Source organism: Palaemon carinicauda, chromosome 3 (genome assembly GCF_036898095.1).
Source record: "Palaemon carinicauda isolate YSFRI2023 chromosome 3, ASM3689809v2, whole genome shotgun sequence".
NCBI lineage: Eukaryota > Metazoa > Arthropoda > Malacostraca > Decapoda > Palaemonidae > Palaemon > Palaemon carinicauda.
The window spans coordinates 15,975,592-15,981,799 of NC_090727.1; the positions used below are offsets into that span (position 1 = coordinate 15,975,592).

The 6,208-nt window shown below is 45.7% G+C and overlaps 1 protein-coding gene across 1 annotated transcript in view; it reads right to left on the reverse strand.

Annotated features, from left to right (window-relative positions):
* Nucleotides 1-950: 950 nt before the first annotated feature.
* Nucleotides 951-6,208, reverse strand: part of LOC137636813 (putative nuclease HARBI1) — a 357,624-nt gene continuing 352,366 nt past the window's right edge. The window contains exon 3 of the transcript XR_011043237.1: nt 951-1,309. The gene's annotated coding sequence lies outside the window, so the exon portion shown is untranslated. The remainder of the gene's footprint in view (nt 1,310-6,208) is intronic.

Here is a 6,208-nt window from a genome sequence, read left to right on the forward strand (position 1 = left end):
TAAAGGCCATTAGTTATGTCGACAGAAATGTATTTGAAGTTGTACGTAATGGACATCTCTGTCCCATACAATGTATGTATTATAAAAGTAAGGAAATATTGACATATGATAAAGCGTGTATGAAAAAACGATAACCTAATGTCCTTTTGGCTAATGATTCGTTTCACTGAGTAGTGAAGGGTCGACGGGTGTGTCTCTGTCCCAGAAATTTGCCTCTTCCATTTTAGGAACTTGGTGGAGAATTTCGCTGCCAGTTCAACTTCCTCTTGAAGCTGTAGGGAATTGCAGGGTAAACCCCACCCCATGGAGGAATCCTCCTAGCCAACCCCCACAAAAAGAAAGATGAAAGGCATCATCACAACTGTCAAATGAATACTAAAAAAGAATGAAAAGTTCCTTACATTTATATACTTTCAATTTAAACCATACAGAGAAAAAAACTACAGTAAAACATCAAAAGCTTTAAAAATTATAAAAACAAAATTCAGCAAATTAGAATATGAGAAAACAAATCATCAGAAATGTGTCAAAGTTGAGCTAACAGATATTTTACAAGACTCATTTGAGTCTGATGAACCTATTCTTGAAAGGACATTCAATTCCTATCCATGCGTGTTAAAGACCACATAGTTGGAAATAAAAGTATTTTTTTTTTAGTTTCTCTTTAGTGATGAAAGGATGAAAATTAAATGTGAGCAACTTCTTGTAATATGAAAATCCTAATTATTTAAAATACCTCAATACAACATGAAACTTGCAACTGTTGAGAATACTGGACAAAACAAATGCAATTTTACTAATTTTTTTCTAGAGATAGTATGATATCCTGAACAAATCAACTCCTTCGAAAATAAAAGATAGAATTTAAATGGCTAGACGAGACAAAATTTTGTCCTGTTAAGCTAAATCCGGAAATTCCCAATTGATTTTTGTTCCCAATCTTTCTCCTATTGTATATTGATTTTCATTAGAATCTTTTTTCATATTCAAACAGAATGCAGCGTATTAAATACATTTACGGGTTAAAACAGACGGTGGATCGAAAGTATAGCAGAAAATTTAAAAAGAACTTAACTAACGCAGTTGAATTACCGGAACTCAAGTTTATGGTTGCGATATTCAGCTGTACGTGTGTGGGTTCGACCATTGCAGGCTTTATGCTGCATTAGTGGTCCAATCTAGTATCATAGATGTTATCGATGGATGCAACATGCAAATAACCATTTTCCATTCAGCGTGTAAATACGTAGTCGTTATCGTGGCTACCATAACATAACACCACAATGCACCGTTGATTTGCTCTAGTATGCTGCAAGGGAAAAATAACATTGTAAACGCAAACACATGTGAGCGCATGCAAACACCAATACGAACACATACTATATATATATATATATATATATATATATATATATATATATACATATATATATATATGTATATATATATATATAAATATATATATATATATCTTTGGCAATTAGTTTCTGATTTTCCAAATAATTTTGCATCAAATTTATCACCATCATAGACTATATATTAAAGTGCAATTCATTCAACCAATAAAGTCCTAAAGAACATGTCGACATCATATAATAAATGGACAAATTTAAACCCATTTTTCCTGTTATTCTGAAAACTATCTGCAGGACAGTTCGTCCAGAGAGAAGCTATCTTAGATTTTTGAACGCCACCAAAACAATGTTTATTCATCATCATAATATTATATACAGTACATATATATGTATTTAATATATATACATATATATACATACATATATATATATATATATATATATATATATATATATATATATATATATATATATATATATATATATATATATATATCACAAATTTTAAGTAATTTGTATTTTTCCTAACAATACTTACCGAAGAAACACTTTATAGGAGATTACTGGTAACTCCTCTCCGACGACCAGATTTTTACGTAGTTTCCCCCTACTTCCATGTTCTATACTGTCCTGAATAACGGGAAATAACATGACCTGGGGGCATTGCCCGGGCAGGTCGCCCGTCTTTGAGAAGCTCTCTCCAGTAAGTTTTATGTAATGAACAATACCACGAGGTCAGTGGGGCACTGCGGGGACGGTTGGGGGGGCCCTAAACCGAAAGTGTTTCTTCGGTAAGTATTGTTAGGAAAAATACAAATTACTTAAAATTTGTGATTTGTTCCGACACAGAGACTTACCTCGAAACACTTTATAGGAGACTTACACCTTAGGAGGGGGGAGTGCCCTTTAGCCCTGACCCCGATGGACAGTAGGGAAAACTACGTAAAAGACTCATTAAGTGTGATATAACACTTACCCTTCTGCAATATCTTCGTTGTGCTTGATATGGCGAATTTTCGTCTTGTGTAATGAGCGATATTTCTTGATGACGACTGACGGTACGAGAAAGTTAGAAAAGGGGGGAAAATAGAACTCGGCTCCTTGTGTCTAGATACTTTATGTTTCGCGATTGAGCCTGGGGCTTGAGCCGTCAAACCGAATGCAGGGCTGAGATGACCGGCCCGATAGAAAACCCGTCTAGAGACTTTCTCGTACAGTCCTTGAGATAATGTGCGGTGAAGGTCGACTGGTTGGACCAAGTTCCCGCTCGAAGAACCTGCGCTACTGACATGTTCTTTTCGAACGTTAGAGAGGTGCTAATGCCCCGAACATCGTGAGCTCTGGGTTTCCCCGGTGTAGGAAGACCTTGTTTTAAATAGGCTTGCGTGATCACTTTCCTGAGCCAGAACGAAACCGTATTTTTGGATATGTTTTTCTTTATTTTTCCCCATGAGACGAAGAGATTCTTGATAGACGGGCGGAGGTTTGCCGTTCTCTTAAGGTATTTCCTAATAGTCCTGACCGGGCATAATTTTAGGTCCTCCGGGTTTCCTTTATTCGGGATTGCCGGAATCGAAAAACTCTCAAACCTCGGATCCCACACCGAGGGGTTCTGAGTCTTGGCGACGAAGGATGTGACAAACTTAAAGGTTACTTCCTTCCATCCCCTAGTGTGTTCCACCTCGAATGACAGTCCGTGTAGCTCGCCCACCCTCTTAGCCGAGGCTAATGCTAGCAAGAAGACCGCCTTGAGCGTGAGATTCTTGTCATCAATGTCCTTTAAGGGCTCGAATGGTGGTTTCCGTAACATATCTAGGACTCGCGCTAAGTCCCAACTCGGGATTCTAGGGGCGGAAGGGGGGCATGATTGTTCGAACGCTCTGATAAGCATGGAGATATGCCTGGAGGAGCCGAGATCTATGCCCTTGAGAAGAAAGACTTGACCCAGGGCCGCCCGAACTCCCTTGATCGCTGGAACTGACATGTCTAACTTGTCCCTGAGATAAACCATGAAGTCGGCTATCACGGGCACTGACGCTTCCAAGGGCTCTATCTTCTTGTCCCTGCACCACTTCACGAATACCGCCCACTTAGACTGGTAGACGGCTGTGGATGATTTTCTCAGGTATAGCGACATCCTCCTGGCTGTCTTGCCGGAGTAACCTTGCTTCTTCAGGAGCCGCTGGATAATCTCCAGGCGTGAAGACGAAGGGCTTGCGGGTTTCTGTGAAACCGCTGAAAGTGAGGTTGTTTTAATAGGTCTGACCTGCCGGGTAGAGGCCAAGGAGGTAGGACGGTGAGGTTCCTTAGGTCCGCGAACCATTCTCTCTCCGGCCACCAAGGCGCTACCAAAGTCATCCTTAGGTTGGTTGCTGCCCTTACTCTGTTGAGGACCTGCCTTATCAGGGAGAAGGGGGGGAAGGCGTACACGTCCAGTCCGTCCCACTTGTGCTGAAAGGCGTCTTCCATTGCCGCCTTCGGATCTGGGACGGGAGAACAAAATACGGGGAGTTGCGCGTTCAACCTTGTTGCAAACAGATCCATTACCGGAGATCCCCACATCTGTATAACGTAGCTTGCCACTTGTGGGTGTAGGGACCATTCTGTTGCTACCACTTGCCCCACTCTGCTGAGGCCGTCTGCTAGGACGTTGTTCTTCCCTGGAATGAACCTTGCCGTCAGGATGACGTCCTTCTGTTCCGCCCATTTTAGGATTTGAAGGGCTAGTTCGCACAACTCTTTTGATCTCAGTCCCCCCTCCTTCTTCACGTAAGCCACCACCGTTGCATTGTCTGACATTAGGGCCACCGAATGCCCTCTCATGTCCTCCTCGAAGTGGTTGCAGGCTTCTTGGACCGCTCTCATTTCCAGGATATTTATGTGTAGGGATTTCTCCCCCTCTGACCACGCCCCCTTTGCTGTCTTTTCCCGGAGATGGGCTCCCCACCCGTCCTTCGATGCGTCCGTGAAGAGAAGAACCTCCGGGGGTTGGGAGGACAGTGGCATCCCCCTTAGGGTGTTCGACCGATCCTGCCACCATTCCAAGGCCTTCCTGGACTCCTGAAGGAGAGGAACCACAATGTCCGGGGAACTTTTCTGGTTCCAATGTTCTTTCAGGTTCCATTGAACCACCCTTAAGTTCTGTCTCCCGTGAGGTACCAGCTTCTCTAGGGACACCAGGTGCCCTACCAACCTTTGCCAATCCTGCGCTCTTCTGGGGCGACCCAGAAGGAAGGGCCGGAGCACTCGATCCAGGTTGTCCAGCCTTTCCGTGGTTGGGAATGCCTTGTCCTGTAACGAATCCAGGACCATTCCAAGGTACGTCCTCCTGTTGGATGGGGTTAGCTGTGATTTCTCCAAGTTGACCACGATGCCCAGGGTCTTGCACAATTGAAGAAGATCTTCGCCCTGTTGTTTCAAGTCTTCCTTTGAGGATGAAAGGAGTAACCAGTCGTCCAGGTACCTGATGAGTCGAATGCCCCGTTCGTGGGCCCATATGGAGACCGTCGTAAAGACCCTCGTGAATACCTGGGGGGCTGTTGAAAGACCGAAGCATAGGGCCTTGAATTGTAACACCTTGGTACCCCACTTGACCCGGAGAAACTTCCTGCTCGACGGATGAATGGGCACTTGGAAGTAGGCGTCCTTGAGGTCTATAGAAATCATAAAGTCGCCCTCTCTCAAGGACGCCATGACCGTTCTTGGAGTGTCCATTTTGAAGGTCACTTTCCTGAGAAACCTGTTGAGGGCTGACAGGTCTATTACAGGTCTCCACCCTCCTGTCGCTTTTTCTACTAGGAACAGGCGGCTGTAGAACCCCGGACCCGGGAATGTCACTGTTTCCAAAGCTCCCTTCTGCAGCAACGTCTTGACTTCTTCGTCCAACGCTGCCCTCTTCGCCAGGTCCTTGGGCACCAACCAGTCTGCCTGCGTTGCTGGAACTAGGGGGGGTGTCTCTTCCATGAAGGGGATCCTGTAGCCCTCCTTTAGTACTGTAACTGTCCACGGATCTGCTCCGTGGAGCTTCCATGCTTGCCAAGTGAGTCTGAGGCATCCCCCTACCTGAGGCTTGGGCAGGGGAGGGGGGCCTCCCATCTTACCTCCTACGGGAAGAACAGCCTGTTCTCCCCCTCCTGGAGGAGTAGAAAGAAGACCTATACGTTGGGGGGTTAGAAGATGAACCTCTTCGGGGGGGAGCCACAGAGGAAGACCACTGTCCTGACGAGGGTTCCCTCCTTCCTTGAGTTGGTGTGGTACGCGCGGCCATGGGTGCTTCTGTCACTGGCCTCCTGAAGATGGGGCGGCGTGCCGTCTGTGGCTTCAGGGTAGGTAGCTCCCTCTTTTTGGCCAACTTCTCCACGACCTCTTCCGCCTTCTTCGTCGGAATAAGCTGCTCCCCCCAGACGGAGCAGGTCTTCAAGGCTTTAGCTTCCCTGTCAGGAATCTTAATGGGAAGGTTCTTGACTAGGGCGTCTCTTCTCCGGAGAATCCAGTTTGCGGAGAGAGCCAAAGACTGAAAGGTCAGGAATCTAAGGGCGCGGCTACCTGACCCCAGCAACTCATTCAGAGCCTCCCGTTTTGCAGGTTCCATGGAGTCTGTAGGTATCTGGGTGCCTACTAGGGTGGTGGCCCACCAATCCAGCCAGGAGGCCACATTAACTAAGTCCTTGGACATCTCCTCCATCATTGCCGACTCGGAAGGGGAGAAGAAGGTAGATGCTGCCGATGCCCTCCCGTCGGAGATGCCCTGGCACAGGATGTCTATGGTTTCCTCGGTCTTGCACGCACCGGTCGGCCTATTTTCTAAAGAGTAGTATTTCGTCTGCGACTTCAAACCCTGTAGGAGCTTTGCT